Source organism: Ictidomys tridecemlineatus, chromosome 3 (assembly GCF_052094955.1).
Source record: "Ictidomys tridecemlineatus isolate mIctTri1 chromosome 3, mIctTri1.hap1, whole genome shotgun sequence".
Taxonomy (NCBI): Eukaryota; Metazoa; Chordata; class Mammalia; order Rodentia; family Sciuridae; genus Ictidomys; species Ictidomys tridecemlineatus.
The window spans coordinates 138,587,342-138,604,604 of NC_135479.1; the positions used below are offsets into that span (position 1 = coordinate 138,587,342).

General features: G+C 43.7%; 1 long non-coding RNA gene and 1 other non-coding gene across 11 annotated transcripts in view; both read right to left on the reverse strand.

The window, feature by feature from the left end:
• The window catches only part of LOC110599486 (uncharacterized), a 131,795-nt gene that overhangs the window by 58,516 nt on the left and 56,016 nt on the right, over nucleotides 1-17,263 (reverse strand). For 2 of the 10 annotated variants that reach the window (XR_013436783.1, XR_013436786.1), the window contains one exon: nucleotides 12,130-12,268. The exons of the other annotated variants lie outside the window; for them this stretch is intronic. This is a non-coding gene — a long non-coding RNA (uncharacterized LOC110599486). The remainder of the gene's footprint in view (nucleotides 1-12,129; nucleotides 12,269-17,263) is intronic. 10 annotated transcript variants of the gene reach the window in all.
• Nucleotides 3,148-3,220, reverse strand: Trnam-cau (transfer RNA methionine (anticodon CAU)). Its single transcript has one exon. It is a non-coding gene; the product is annotated as a tRNA-Met (tRNA).

A 17,263-nucleotide genomic window follows, 5' to 3' on the forward strand; every position in this document is an offset into this window, starting at 1 on the left:
CTACACTAGGCTAATACCAATCAAAAGAAAATAGAAACAGCTATATTAATTTTGGACAGAGCAAACTTCAGAACAAGGAAAGTTATTGGAGAGAAGGAGGGCCACTATATAATAATACAGTATAGTAATACAGAGGTCAAATCTCCAAGAATATATAACAATCCTTAACAAGCATATATCTAACACAGTGTCAAAATATGTGAGGCAAAACTGATATATCTGCATGGAGAACTAGACAAATCTACTAGTTTGAATGGAGACTTCAAAACTCCTCTATCAGCAAGCAGAAAATCAGTAAGGATATTGAGCTCAACAACACCATCAATCAACTTGATATTATGTACATCTCTATATATTACTTTATCCAGCAACAGTAGAACACAGGTTCCTCTCAAAGTGACACGGAACATTCACTAAGATAGGCCATATTCTTATTCATAAAGCATACCTTGACAAATTTAAAAGACTAGAGATCATACAATGTCTACATTAGATCACAATGGACTAAAACTAGATAGCAATAAAAGAAAGCCGAAAAATCCCAAATTACTGGGAGATTAGACAACACATTTCTCAAGAACACATGGCTCAAAAAACAAAAACCTCACAATAGTTTTATGAATATTAAAATACAACTTATCAAAAATTTGTGGAATTCAGTAGAACAGTGCTTGGAATGAGATTTGGAGTGTTGAATACATATTAGGAAGGGAGAATTTAAATCACCTCAATTTCCAAATTAGGAAACTAGAAAAAAAAAAGAGCAAATTAAATCCACACCAAGCAGAAGAAACAAAAAAAATAGAGCAGGAATCAATGAAGTTGAAAATAGGCAATCAGTAGAGAAATTTAAGAAGATAAAATGTTGGTTTTTTGAAAAAATAAATATAATTGATAAACTTATGGTCAGATAACTAAGAAAAAAGAGGGCTAAAAGTATAGATCAGCGATAGAGCCCTCTCCTCCACGTGCAAGCCTCTGAGTTCAATCCCCAGCACTGGAAAAAAATTATTAGTCCATTCATTCATAATATAAATAAATAAATAGAGAACAAGAGAGAGGGGGGATATAATACTAGAAACTAAAGAGGGCATTACTACAGATCCCATGGATATTAAAATGATAACCAAGGAATACAATGAACAACTCTATGTTCGCAAATTTGATAACTTAGATGAAATGGGCCAATTTCTTAAAAGACAGAATCTGTTAAAAACTCACATAAGATAGGAAAGGCAGCAGAATACAACAGACACTAGTATGGCAATATGTAAATCAATGGATGTGTAACCGATGTGATTCTGCAATCTGTATTTGGGGTAAAAATGGGAGTTCATAATCCGCTTGAATCAAATGTATGAAATATGATATATCAAGAACTATGTAATGTTTTGAACAACCAACAATAAAAAAAGGATGAAAAAAATATATTACATAAAAAAATTAAAACTCACATAAACTGGGAACAGTGGTACACACCTGTAATCTCAGCAGCTCAGGAGGCTGAGACAGAAGGATCACACAAGTTCAAAGCCAAACTCAGCAACAGTGTGGCACTAAGTAATTCAGTGAGACCCTGTCTCTAAATAAAATTCAAAATAGGACTGGGGATGTGGCTCAGTGGGCAAGTGCCCCTGAGTTCAATCCCCAGTATGCCCCCCTCCCCGCAAAAAAACAAAACAAAACAAAAAAAAAACTTCATGCAAGCCCATCATGGTGGCACACACCTGTATTCCCAGTGGTTTAGGAGGCTAAGGCTGGATGATTGAAAGTTCAAGACCAGCCTCAGCAACTTAGTGAGGCCCTAAGCATCTTAGTGAGACCTTGTTTCAAAATAAAAAATTCAAAGTGACTGGGGATGTGGCTCAGTGGTTAAGTGCCCCTGGGTTCAATCCCCAATACAAAAACAAAAACAAAACAAAACCTCACACAAGAAGAAATAGACAATCTGAATAGATCTATATCTATTAAAGAAATTAAATCAATAATTAACAAGTTCCAAAGAGAGAAAGCCCCAAGCCCATACAGGTTCACTGATGAGCCCTACCAAACATTTAAGGAAGAAATTATACTAATTCTCTACAATCTCTTTGAGTATGAAGCAGAGGTGAAAAACTAAACTTTACAAATAACCCTTGAAACTCAACAAGAAGAAAACAGCCAAGCCATTTTTTTTTTCAAAAGGGGTCAACAACCTTAACAGACATTCACCAAAGAAGATACAGATGGCAAGTAAAACATATGAAAAAATGCTCCATAGAATGTATAATTAGGAAACTAAAAATAAAAATAGCAATGATACCTTTCCATAACTACTAGTATGGCGAAAAGCAAGCACCTGACAAACCCAATGCTGGTGAGGGTGTGGAGAAACAAGAACTCTCAGATGTTGCTGGTGGGAGTGCAAAATGGCACAGCCTCTTTGAAAGGCAGTGTGACAGTTTCTTATAAAACTAAATGTAGTCTTACCATGAGATCCAGAAATATCATTCCTTGATTGGAATCCAAAGAAGTTGAAAACTTAGTCCAAAGAGAAACCTTCTCATGAATGTTTATTGATAACTGCCAGAACTTGAAAATAGCCAAGATATCTCCAGTAAGTGAATAGATTAAAAAATTATGGCACATCCAAACAATGGAATATCATCCAGTGCTAAAAAGAAATGAGCCTCTCAAGCCATGAAAAGATCTCAAGTGCATCTTACTAAGTGAAAGAAGTCAACCTGGTAATGATGCATACTGCATGATTCCAACTATAAGACATTTTAGAAAAGGCACAACTATAGAGACAGAAAAGAGACCAGTGGCTGCCAGGAGATGCAAGGCAGGGAAGGATGAATAAATAGATCACAGAAGTGTTTTTGAGATGGGGTCTCATTGCTACCCAGGCTGGACTGGAACTCATGGGCTCAAGTAATCCTCCTGCCTCAACTTACCAAGTAGCTAAGACAATAGGTGTGCACCACCATGCATGGCTGCAAAGAATTTTTATGGCAATGAAGCTCTTCTGTCTTATAGTAGGGATATATAGATACATGCTAATGTAAGGTATGTAATATGGTAATGGATGCATGTTATTATGCATTTGTCCAAAACCAACATGAAGCGTGAACCCTAGTGTAAAATGGGCTTTAGGGGTTGTTTTTTAGATGATGCTGGGGATTGAACCCAGAGCCTTGTGCATATGAGGCAAATGCTTTACCACTGAGCCACACACATCCCCAGCTAAAACAGGTTTTGGATGATTAATATGTATCAATCAATGTAGGGTCAACCACAAAAAATATATCACTGAGGCAGGGAACGTTGGCAAGGCAGAATGTTACTCATGTGCTGGGCCGGAGGGTATATGAGATGTCTGTACCTTTCTCTTAGTTTTGCTGTGAATCTAAAACAGCCCTAAAAAAAAAATCAAGTCTATTTTTAGAAAACCTGAATTTGGATAGCCTCTAGATATAATATGATTTTACAGAAAATGTAGGGAACAGAGGAATCATAACCATATACAAACCATAAGGGTGTGTTCAGCAAAATCCATACACTTTATTCAAAACAACAACAAACCAACCAAAAAAATGCAATTAAAGAGGGGAGGAAACCTATATGCTAAAATAATCTTAAGAAACTTAACACTCAACTATTTTGTGGAACTCTTATTTGAATTCCAACTGAAATAAGCAATCTAATTTAAAAGGTAGAAAATAACCTGGGAAATATGAACATTGAATAGTCATGATATTAGGGAATTGTTGAAAAACTGCTAAAGATTTGACATGACCTAAAGGTTTTGTTTTGTAAAGGAATGATGGGAGGAAGCAAGGAAGCAAGACTGGCTATAATTTGGGAACTTATGAGGCTAGGTAATAAATTCATATCCTTATTACTGTTATCATATCTTTTTACTCTCACGTGAACTGACATATTCTACAGTAGAAGGGATATAAGAAAAGAAAAGGAAACCCAGTTGAGCCTGGGGGATGGGGAAAAGATGGTTCCCTAATGAAAGATTCCATCCAACTGGGGAAAGTGACTTACCTCTCTGCCTCTGTTTCCTCATCTGTAAAATCAGGACAACAGTACATTACTCATGGCAAAGATGTGAACAGTGAGTGATTACACATATGTAAAACACACACACACACACACACACACACACACACACACACACACACACCAGGGCACAGGGAAGTACTAGATAGCATTTGCTCTTACTATAGTAAGAGCAGCCTGAAATATACTACACTATATAGTCAAATCTCAGCAGAACCCTCCGATGGCAAAATACCTTAACAGACATCACCTCATTTGAAATTCACAATAGCTCTTGGTAATAAACATTTTTTTTATCCCCATTGGGCAGATGGGAAAACTAAAGCACAATCCACAGAGACACAGCTAGTGAGAGGCCAAACCTATATTAGGGTCACATTTGATGACCCCATCCCAAGTCCTCTCCAGTGCACCATGGCCAACCTTGGGGGACAAACAGGAGGCTAAAATTAGATCCTTGAATTTGTATGATCAAAAACTCGGTATCTCTTTGACTCTTGTGCCCAACACCTTCTCCAGAGCAGTGTGCCAACATGTCTCCTATGGAGCTAGTGGGTGTGTCAGGGTCTTAGTCTGGGCAGGAGGATGGCACTGGGTGTAGGCAGCCCCTTTTTCTAGAGTTTGGCCCCCATCAGGCCTCCCACCTGTGGACAGGGAGCCAAATACTGGGTGAGCCCAAGTCGGGGGGTTTGGGGAAGTTGGAGGAAAAAACAGACAGAGCCACCCAAGACTGTACCCCAGGAAGAAGGCCTTCTCCAGTTCTCAGGTTTCCAAAATGCAAGGCCAGATTATAAAACCAGTTTTACTGAAAGGGAACAGTCGTAGGGCTACATTCAGGTGGGTCTAGCTGGTGATTTCTGTCCCCAGAACAGCCCTGGGAAATCTGGGCTCTTTAAATATAGGTTCATAATAATAAAGAAGCCAACCATATATGAAATGTTACCCATAGTGCTAAGCATAATGGACAGTTTTCTCATTCAGACATGCCTCATTCATGGTATACTGTAAAGTAGGGTTAGAAAATAAGTCATGTCAGTGGCCACATCAATGCTTATAGCAGCTCAACTAACAATAGCCAAGCTATGAAATCAACCTAGGTGCTCTTCAACAGATGAATGGATAAATGAAATGTATATGTACACAATGGAATATTACTCGGCAATATAAAGGAGAATGAAATAATGGTATTTGCTCGTAAATGGGTGGAACTTGAGACTAACATGCTAAGTAAAATAATTCAGTCCCAAAAAACCAAAGGTAGAATGTTCTTTCTGATATGTGGATGCTAACCTATAACACGGGAGGGTAGGGAAGGGAAGTATAGAAGTTCACTGGATTAGACAAAGGGAAATGAAAGGAAGGGAGGAGGGAAAGGAATAGGAAGGAAAGTAGACTGAATGAGACATAATTTTCCTATGCCCATAAATGAGTGCACGACCAGTGTAACTGCACATCATCATCAACCACAAGAATGGGATCAAAATTGTGGCTCAGTGGTAGAGCGCTTGCCTGGCATGTGGGACACTCTGGGTTCAATCCTAAATAAATAAATCAACTAACTAAATAAATAAATAGAAACAAAAGATTCATTGACAACTAAATAAAGTAAAATAAATTGCAATGGATTGCACCCCATGTATGTATAATATCTCAAAAGATATTGTACTGTATGTATTCTAAAAACAATAAATAAAAAAAAGAAGAAGTAGTAGTAGTCATGGAAGCCTCCCTCCACTATCTTTATCACTAATCCTGCCCTCCAGAGGCGGTCACCTTTGACAGCCCTTGTGTGTTCTTCCTGAAATTTGTGCATATTTAACCAATAGTACATAGGCACGCCCACTTGTGTGTGTGTACAAATACACATAGTTTGTTTTTATGAAAATAGGATTGTGCCTTATTCAGCAACTTGCTTTTTTCATGTGTTCATCTTCTCCCAACCCCATCCATACAATATGTGAGACACAATAAGGAAATCTGGAATCAGCAAAAGGATTAGTGGGTGTCTGCAAGAAGAGCTATGTGTTGTTCCAAGCCCTTTCTTCCGGGCTGATCCCCACTCTGAGCTAGTTCTACAGCTCTGTAAGTTTTGGGGAACAGAAGACACAGAGTGGCTCTTGGCTGGGGACAGGAAACAAGTTTTGTCAACCCTTCTACCACATGCAAAAAAAGCCAGTTTATTGTAGCTTTCTGAAAATCAAAATTCCTGATCCATAAATATGCCTGTCCTTTGCATTCTCTTTTGAATCAGTTGTAACATCTTTGGTTCATTTATTAATAAACATAATGTGTGTTCTTTTTGTTACCTATTCACAGTCATGATTTTACCTTTTTTTAAAAAAAATCATCTTTTCACAATAAAGACTACTTTCTCTAGTATATAGATGGAGAGATGCAGACTTCAAAAGATTGGTGATTAGTAATTATCAAATTGCCCATGGAGACAGGAGTGGTGGATTCCAGTGTGGCCTGTGTGCCCTTAAAGTTACCATGCAATCTTGTCTGTGTCATTTCAAAGGAACAGGTACTAGCCACCTGCCAGCTACTAGCCTAGGCATTTTAGTCTCCTCTTAGTATCCCCACATTACAGAAAAGGAAGCTGTGTGCAGAGAGGTGAGGTAATGGGAGGTAATGGGCCCACGGCACACTAGAAGTGGGATGCAGCCAGGCGTCGTGGTGCATGGCTGTAATCCCAGTGGCTTGGGGAACTGAGGTAGGCAGATCACAAGTTCAAAGCCAGCCTCAGCAAAAACAAGGCACTAAGCAATTCAGGGAGACCCTGTCTCTAAATAAAATACAAAATAGGGCTGGGGATGGGGCTCAGGGCCGAGTGCCCCTGAGTTCAATCCCTGGTACCAAAATAAATAAATAAATAAATAAATAAATAAGAAGTGGGACGCAAAGCCTGGTGGCTCTACCCCAAAGCTGCAGCTCTCAGCTGCTATTGGTGCTATTGCTTATCCCTCAAGGCTCTCTCTTGTCCTCCATCTAGCTTTTGGTAAGCCACCCCAGTATATCATTTGGATGATTCTTGGGAGGATAGCATTGCCAAGAAATTTAGGTCTTGACAGGAGTCCAAAGCTATCTATTCATTTCCCAGAGCCACCATAGCAATGTGCAGACATGGAGCACAGAAATTCATCCTCTCTGTTTTGGAGGCTACAAAACCAAAATCAAGGTGCCAGCAGGGTCCCACTCTCTGCCTGACCACTCCAGGGCAAGGTCCGCCTTTGTCTCTTCCAACTTCTGATGTTTGTAGGCCATCTCTGGCGTTCCGTGGCTGACGGAAGCATCACTCCAACCCTCTGCCTTCACGTGGTGTTCTGGCTGTGTCACCGTGTGTCTTCATATGGCCTCCCCACTCTGCCTGTCCCTTTCTGTGTGCTCAAATTTCCCCTTTTACTAGGATACCAGTGGCATTGAATTGGAGCTCAACTAACGACCTCATTTTAGCTTGGTTAAATCTGCAAAGACCCTATTTCCAAACAAGATCAAAAAAGTGCCTTTTTTTGAGGGGGTAGGAAGGGCATGCGATTCACCCCACAACTGAAGACATTGGAGCTCAACACCTCCCAAAGCCTGTTCCTCTGGAAGCTCTGGAGCAAAGTCTCCATCGTCTGATGCACAAGCCTGATCCCTGGTAGTGCTCACAGTGGTCACTGGCATGCTGCCATCCTAAAAAGAGCTGCAGCCAAGAGACCTGCGGCCTTGAGTTAGTATTTCCCAAACCAATTTGAACTCCAGAGTTGTGGGGGTATTGTTGGTAGTGGGTTTTTGGGAGGGGCAGGTACTGGAGATTGAATTTAAGGGACACTCAATCCCCAAGCCACATCTCCAGCCCTATTTTGTATTTTATTTAGAGTCTCACTGAGTTGCTTAGCGCCTCGCTGTTGTTGAGGCCGGCTTTGAACCCTCAATCCTCCTGTCTCAGCCTCCCAAGTCCCTGGGATTACAGGCATGCACCACTGTGCCCAGCTTGGTAGTGGTTTTTATAGTGTTCTCTGAAACACACTTGGGACAATTCACAATATCAAAGCCTGACCTGGAAACCAGGAAGGCTGAGATTTGCACTGACCCTGATATTTACTGAATATGTGATTTTGGGCAATAACTGTCCTGAGCGTCAGTTTCCTCATCTGTATAAGGAGAGTGAAAATTCCTAATTAATTACTTAGGGTGAGTTCACTGCTATAACATCACCACAAATGTTGAATAGCTTGGGAACAATAGAATATAAATTCATTTCTTGCTCAGGATGAGGCAGGGGACATGCTATCTGGGCAGTCTCTCCATACAGGCATCCAGAAAGCCAGGATGACGGATGTTCTGCCATTTTAATTGGGTGGTTTCCAAGGGTAGGTGGGGTTGCCCTTGTTCCATCCAAGGGGACAGAGCTCTGGGAATGTTTGCTGGGTGGTTTCCAGGGGCCAGGCTCCACAGAAGAACAGCTCACTGCTACTCACATTCCACGAGTCAGGACCCAATCCTAGTGCTGGAACTCACTAAGGGCGCGTTGGAAGATGTGACAGAGCAGCCATTTCTCAGTGGGACACACTCTAAAGAGAGGGAAAGCACACCTGTAGTAGATATCTAGGCTTTTCTTTCTTTCTTTTTTTTTTTTTTTTTTTTTAGAGAGAGAACTTTTTAATATTTATTTTCTAGTTTTTCGGCAGACACAACATCTTTGTTTGTATGTGGTGCTGAGGATCGAACCCGGGCCACACGCATGCCAGGCGAGCATGCTACCGCTTGAGCCACATCCCCAGCCCTGACATCTAGGCTTTTCTGTCATATGCATCTTCAAGGGTGCTCTGATGATTAAAGGAGGGTTTTGACAAATGTGGAGTCCTTAACATGACACACGATTAAGTAACTAAATAAATGGCAACAGGAGAAATAAGAGATGGGCCCTGTGGCACACAGAAATGTAGACTCCCTTCTATCCCTTTCTTCCTATGGTGTCCTGGTGGCTGGCCCAAATCTGCCACATGGTAAGGAAAGAGGAGTAAAGTCCCCAGGGTACCATTCCATCCCAAGCTGCTTCTTCCCCTGCTTCCTTTGCAGCCAGATGGAGGAGGGTGCTGCTCCTGGGTCTTGACAGCCCTATAGCTTCCCAGGCGGCGGCCTCCAGGCTGCAAACCCCACCTTCCTGCAGTTGCTAAGCCGGCTGAGAGGCAGCATGCCAGGCTCCCACAGCAGCCCCTGGAGCACACATCAGTTGCACACACTTAGCATGCTGGGGGAAGGGAAGAGCAGCATGCCCACCATCTCCCTGCAAGGCCCAGACATGGTGCAAACCCCAGCTACTCAGTCACAGGGCACAGGTGAGAACCACCTCCAACCTTCCCAGGCTCTGGAGCCTGCAAGGAACCAGAAGAGATCAGTAGGGCAATCCCCTGCCTTCAAGTGCATGCATTCTTTCCATGTCCACATTAATCATTGAAACAACTCTATCTCCAATCACATCCCTAAGCCCTAAACACATGAACAAGTTCCAACAAATGTGTCCAGGAGCCCTTCCCCTGCCCCTTTTTTTCTTTTTCTTTCTCCCCCCCCCCCCACTTATTTCTAGGCATGAAAATGAGTTTCTCTGAGCTGCCATCAATGTGTACATACGTCTCTGCTTTCCCCTCTTCTCTCTCAGCTTTGTATACACTTTCCCACGGAGTCGGGTCTTTCAGGCATTGAGTGTGTCACAGGACGACAAAATATATGGAAGACATATTTTGTTTTAGAATCACTGCACCCAGAACATCTGGATAATGCTCAGACAACTAAAGGGATTCTTGCTGATGCTGCAAATCTCCAAATACAAGTCCCCTTGCAGAGAGACGATGCCGTATTTTGCATCTCTGTATATTTACATGGGTTTTCTCAAGCACCGTGGACTGCAGAGTGTGACAGTTAAGTGATTTCTCCCCTGGAAGTGGCATGACCTGCAGTAGTACCTGTTGGCCGAGCTACGAGTGCAGCCCAAATTATTTATTGCTTTTGATTCCTGCACTGCTCCCTGCATAAATTAAAATGTGACATTATTACACCCTCCAACAGCCCACCAGCGACCTTTAGCACTCTCCCCCCTCCTCAGCCGTTATTCAGCATAATTTGACCGGTTTGAGGCAAGTTGAGAGAGTGGAAAGGGATGGGTGGGGGTAGAAGGAGGCAGAGTCCAAATTAGAAACAGATCTAAAGAGCATGTGCAGGGAATTAGGCAGCGCGCCAGGAGCGCTCGCTGGCAGCATGCGTAACCCCTCTTTAGGGACTGTCAGCTCCTCCTAGGTTTCCACAGCGGATGTTTCCCGGCCAGAGCGCAGCTGGGTTTCAGTTGTCAAAGCCACAGCCAAGACATCTGAGGAGGGAGCAGAGTGCCGGTTTGCACACATGCGTGCTCGCCAAGGCCATATGCACACATGCTTGACCCCAGGACTCTCCTAACACACTTCCACACGTCCATGCTTACAAAGGCACCTGCCCAGCAGCCCAAGCAACCACCAACGCATGGGGTATAGACAGACACAGGTGCATGCAGAGTAAATTGAGAGAGACACATTTACGCATGCGCACACCCAGACTCAGGCAGTGCCTGCCAATGCTTTCTAAGAGAATTCTGGAGCTGGCTTCTCCGTCCATGCTCCCCTGACCCTACCACAAGACTGGCTGTGTGACCTTGGGTTAGCCTCCCATCTCTCTGAACTTCTGTGTTCTGAACTGTAAGCTATAAATCATGACAGCCCCGATGGCCAAAATGATATAATAAAATGAATGTCAGGAAACTATGCAGCCTCTTTATGTGAGAAATGGCAAGAAGGATGGGTGGGGATGGTGGTGAAGATAAGGGTGGTTCATATCCTTTCAGGAGGAGACATAAAGCACGTGGCTGACTTGATTCCTACCTTGATAAAAGGGTGAAATATACACACAAGGGTGAGCATGGCAGAGAAGAAGCAAGACGCCCTTCCCCGCACCTCTGTGGCCAGGAAGAGCACTTGCAGACACCCCCAGTGTGCTCTCTGCTGCCTGGGAGGTCTGGGGTTGCCAAACAGGGTACTGAGGTCAAAGCTCTGCTCTGCCAGCTCCCTCCTTCCCTACACCCTTGTTCCCCATTGTTGCTGCTCAGTCCTCCTCATCTTCTCCTTCACCCACACTCTTGGGAGGAACATTCTCGCCTCTTCTCTCCCTCACCTTCAGGGCTTCCCTCCAACCATCCTCATCCCCAGAGCCACATCACTCCTTGCATTAACCTCAGATCAACCAAGCTCAACCTGGCTGACCTTTGCCTGGACCAGAATACACACAAGCTCTTGTTCTGGATGCTGTGAGGACAGGGACAGGGTCAGGAATGGATTGGATATTGACCTGCCCCAAGAGAGCTGTGGGGTCATGAAGGAATCAGCATGGAGCACCAAAGGAGGCCCAGTCAGGACATGCCAGAGAGGGCATGAGCATTGGATAGACCCTGAAAGGTCAAGGGCCAGAAAACCATGTCCTACAAGCACAGATAGGGACACGCTGACCCAAGTGGCCTGGTGTGGGGAAGAACAGAATGGGTGATACCAGCCTCAGACAAATTGCCAAGTCCTGAGGCCCAAGGACAGCAGAGGACCTCAGAGTGCCAGGACCAGAATACATATGGATAGTGGGCAGCAGGCACCAGGGGAGATATGTGAGGGTGGGAGGGAATTAGGCACAGACTCCAGAGTTTCTAGACCTTCATATGTGCAACAATGACTTGAAGAGCTCCTACTTTGTGCTAAACACTGGGAATGCAGTGATTAATTTGACACAGATTCTGCTTCCTGGAACTTATCATGAGAAGACAACTGATATACGAACAGGCAATAGCATTGTCAGCAGCTGTGTGCTCTCTAGGAAAGGGACTGAGGGTACAGAGAAGCCATCTAACTCAGATAGGAGGAGAAGAGGAGGCTCCGGAAGATGGATCCTGGGCTCAGGATATACAGAGCTGCAAGGATGGTTTGGGATGGTCGCCAGGAGAAGGGTAAGGTTGGGGGAAGGGGAGAGACAAGGCTCAGGAGGTAAGCAAGAGCTAGGCCGCAGTGCAAGATCCCTTTGGCTCACTCGTGCTCTCTCATGGTCATCAGTTCGGCAGCTGTCGTGAAAACCATTTGATAGGTGCCACTCTGGGTGCTGAGACTGCAGTGGGGAGCAGAGCAAAGCAGACGCATGTGGGTAGGACCACGGTCATCACTGTGGGAACCTGGGAACGGAGAGAAACCAACAGATTTGAGGGCTGCATAGTTCACTTTAATTGGACAGGGCAGAGAGGGGGCAGGAATGAAAGATGGCCTTCAGGATTCTAGCTGGAGGTCTAGATGGAGGAGGCATGCTTCCCTGAGAGGGAAATACAGAAACAGAAGCAGGGTGGTGGTCGGGGACAATATGTCTATGCTGTTCTTGCTTGTTCGTAGGGTCAAAGAGGCAGGAGAAAGGTGGGGAGCTGTTGGCCATCAAGATTGGAGCAAAGCCCCAGCACAAGACACAGGGAACAGTTTCAAGAAGGTGACAGATTAGTCTGCTGCTTGGGCCCCAGCCTAGAAGAACAGGGTTCAGGATGGAGAGCTAGCTCTAAATGAAGACTAAAGTACCAAAGGCAAATATTCAGTTCATTCCAGGTGCTACAGATACCTGATTGTGGTAGCAAAACAAAAGCCAGCCCTTCTTGCCAGTGGCCTCATCAGGCCTGGCTGCAGAAGTCCCCTGCCTGAAGCTTATACCAATGAAAGGAGCTGTGGAAAAAGTCACCTGTACCACACAGTGGTCTTCTATGTGTTAGATTTGTTCCCTGACTGGAACCCTCACAGCACTTAGAACAGAGCTGGTCAGATAATAAGTGTCCAACACATACTCTCCTAGGAGCATGTAGACTTTCAGCCAAGTGTGGAAGGTTCTAGTGATGAGTGCAGTGTGTGGCCTGACTGGCCCCCATTAAGTTCTCTTGAATTGAATTGGAGCTGCTGACCTCCTTTGACTGCATTAGGAGAGTCCCATTTATAACAGTTCTTTTTAGCTGCAGTTTTTTTTTGGGGGGGGGCAGGGGGGTGCTATGGTTTGATAACCCCAGTCAATGACAATCCAAAAACATGGGAAATTCCAGAAATAAATAATTCATACGTTTTAAATCTCATGCCATTTTGAGCAGTATGCTGAAATCTTATGCTCTTGCACCCAAAAGGTGAATCATCTATTTATCCAGTGTTTCCACACTGTATACACTACCTACCTATTAGACACTTAGTGGCCATCTTGGTTATCAGATTGACTCTCACAGCATCACAGTCCTATGTTTAAGTAACCCTTATATGATTGTTTAATTAAAGCACAAGCCTAATGATGCTGGAAATTGGGACATTCCAAAGGGAAGCTGTAAAGTCTTCTCTTAAATATCATCACACACCATCACAAGAAGTGGCTACAGTATAATAAGATATTTTGAGAAAGAGCCACATTCACATAACTTGTATTACAGTACATTGTTATAATTGTTCTGTTTTATTATTATTAATTATTTTGCACTGTAGAAAATTTATAAATTAAACTTCATTATAGATATGTATGTAAGGGAAAAATAGCACTTATAATCAGGTTTAGTATTATCTATCCTCAGTTTCAGGAATCTACTGGGGACCTTGGAACATATTCCCTGCAGATGAAGGGAGACTACTGTGCTTAGTCCCACACATGCACCCCCCCAAAAAAATGCAGCTTTTAGTTCTGACCTTTGCTCTTCTAGAGCTTAGGGCAGAGACTTCAGCTTACACTCTGAAACCCCAGGTGTTTACCCTACAACCAGATTCCCTAAAACACTGCCTTTGTGACGAAGTCCAGGCTGACTGCTTAAAAGTGATATGCAGACATCATAAGTTGGGCTGAAATTTAGGGTTTGAAATAAATGAGAGCAGTCAGCAATCAAAGATGGGAAGAAAGCTCATCTTCCTTAGAAAGAGCCTCATATGAATAGGCAAGTTTCAAAAGTCTATAACTTTAATCAATTAATAGAATAATGTGGAAGGCAAACCTAGAATGACTGGATCCGAATGTTTTCCTGCTAAAAAGCAGCTCGAGCCAAGTGCAGTGGTGCCCATCTGTAATCCTAGCAACTCTGGAGAGAGAGGCAGGAGGATCACAAGTTCAAGGTCAGCCTGGGCAATTTAGATCCTGTCTCAGAATAAAAAATAAAAAGGGCTGGGGATATTGCTCAGTGGTAGAGCACCCTTGAGTTTGATATCAGTTACAAAAAAAAAAAAAAAGCAGTTGTAAACTTAAAACAGGGAAGAAGAGCTTACCCAATGGGACAGAGGGGTCACAGTGGTTAGCTGCAGGGTTCAGAAGTACAGACCCCTTCCTGCAATTGTGGCACATAACCTATACAATTGCCTGATGAGCTGCCACCCCTGCAATTCACCAAAGGGGCATCAGGGACAATATCTTTCCTGCAACCCCAAAGCCATCTTTATGTGACAGGGCTGTGTTAGGCCAATCCCTTAGGGTTGGAGATGAAAGTGACCACTCAAGATCTCCAGTTCAGAGATAAGAACCCTGGTGTCTGCCTCGGGTTTTGATACTGTTCTCCGTTTGTGTTGTGAACAGGAACTCAGAGCAAACTCAACTTCAACTGCCTTTGTTTCTCTTCAAATAGAAAATTAGTTGTTTCTTCTCATCAACTTTTCTACTCTCCCAAAAGCAGATTTATCCAGAGCAAATGGTTGAAATGCATTTCATGTATATGAAACAAGTATTAGAGAAATGCCAATGATGTGGATTCAATAGGTAAGGTATATCCCACTTGCAGGTTATGGCTAGCAAATATGACTCAAATTAATTTTGAGGTGAAATCAATTTTGTAACATATCTTCTATTGAATGCAGCACAGATTATGTATTTACTTTTAAAAATATTTTAGGAAAAAATAACCTTTTACTATCAAATACTTGGAATTAGAAATAGATTTGCATTAAAATAGCAAACAATATTTTTATTAAGAAACAATAAAGTAAGCCAGGCACGTGGTTCACCCTTGTAAAATCAGTGACTCAGGAGGCTAAGGCAGGAGGATTGTGAGTTCAAAGCCAACCTCAGCAACTTAGCATGGCCCTAAGTAGCTCAGCAAGACCCTACTTCTAAATAAAATATTTTAAAAGGCTGGGGATGTGGCTCAGTAGTTAAGCACCCCTGGGTTCAATCCCTGGTACCATTGAAAATAAGTAAATAAATAAAGTAAATGGGGAAAGTATGAAAAGGATAAATCACACACAAAAAAATATTTCCTTTTCTCCTTCCAGATGCTGGGTGTGGGACAGCTCCATTGGAACCTGAGGTGACCTGAGGTTGTCACAGAGATATAAATTATGAGGAAACCAGAACAACCCAGAAGTGGATTCTGAAAGCAGCGGGTCCTGCACTGTGAGGAGGCAGGACTTGTATGAGGTGCCTGAGGGACAGTGGTTGTTGGCCACCGGGATGGGAGTGGGTCCAGCAGACTTCCTGGCTTCTGGTCAGACAGACTGCCTTCCTGAATTACTAGGTCTAGGAAGTGGTGGTGACAGGGCGGGGGAGAGGGTGGGGAAGTTCCACGTGTCTCAGAAACCCCCACACAGCCCTCATACTAGCTGCCACCTCCCTTCCCCTTTCACAGACCAGTTACCTAATCTGCAAAGAGACTTGATGGTATCGGGACCCTAACGGCTCTGAACTCCAGCAGGTCTATAATTCAGATAGGAGAGCGGTTAGGGAAAGACAGGAAAACCTCAGCCCCGACCCGCAGCTCACACGACGACGTGACACACACAGCACATGAGTGCTGGCCGCAGGCACTGAACAGCAGCTGGTCTGTGTGGAGCACTTGGTCTCCACTAGGCAAGGAGTTGTGTCTTTCTGTGCATTGTCACATTTTATGGCCATGGGGGTAGCACCCTTGAGAGGACGAAGCTTAGACAGGCTGAATCATTTGCCGAAGCAATGGCACCTGTGTCTAGCCCGTAACCCCAGGATCCCCATTTCACCACATTGGACACTGGGCTATTTCTGGAGGTTTAAGGCTGGACAAACCTGACTCTTTTTCTTTTTCCCACACACTCCATATACTGGTAGCACTGGGAGCAACACTCCCAACCATGCTTCAGCTCCAAGCAGGATGATGGGTCTCACTGGTGAGTTTAGGAAAGGAGCTTCTACCTGCATGGTCAGCCCTTCCGCTCCACGAGACAAGAGGTGCCTTCTGACCATGGGGGTGGGGGGGGCCTGCACCTGTCAATCTGTACTAGGCAAGCAAGGCTCTCTGCTCCAAGGACAAGAATCAGCAAGCCTGCTTGACCACACACCTAACATGTTTTTCTGCAGTTAGCAGTAAAGGTGATACTGCTTCTCGGTTTTGGAAAGAGGAAAATATTGTTATATTTTTTAATCCCATAGATACCCACCAATATGTACACCCAGGGCAGCCTTGAAGGGAGCCATGGCAGAAAGTTTGCTGCCCCCCACTTATACAGGGTCAACTGTGTAAGAATGGAACTTCTTAGAGCCAAAAGAGAACTTGCTCAGTACAACAAAACTAGAACATGAGCCACACGGGTGATTTAAAATCCTCTAGTAGCCAAATTAAAAAGGAAAAAAGAAATAGGTAGCATTAATCATAATAATCCGTTTTATTTAGTCCCATGTCAAAAAGATTATAATTTCGGTATGTACCCAAACATCACCTGTGGTTAGTGGCTACAGTGGTCAAAGCACAGCCTTAGATGCTCACCATCTGTGAGCTGTGCCTGTAGGAACCTGCTCCCCTTGACCATTTCTCCATGCGAAGACTTCCAGGACCATAAAGGTCTCCACTCCATTAACTTGGGGGCATCTCTGTTCTGTAGAAACATAGTTTTAGCACCTTTTTTCACTCCTGGGACTAAAATAGTCGATAAGAACAATTTTAGAGGAGGAAAAGTTTATTTGAGGGCTCATGGTTTCGGAGGTCTCAGTCCATAGACAGCAGGCTCCATTCCTTGGGGCTGCAGGTGAGGCTGAACATCATGGAGGAAGAGTGTGATGGAGGGAAGTGACTCACATGATGATCAGAAAGCAGAGAGAGACTCCACTAGCCAGATAGAAAATATATACCCCAAAGTCATGCCCCCAGTGACTCACCTCCACCAGCCATACCTTAACTGCCTTTGTTACCACTCAGCGAATCCCATCAGGGATTAAT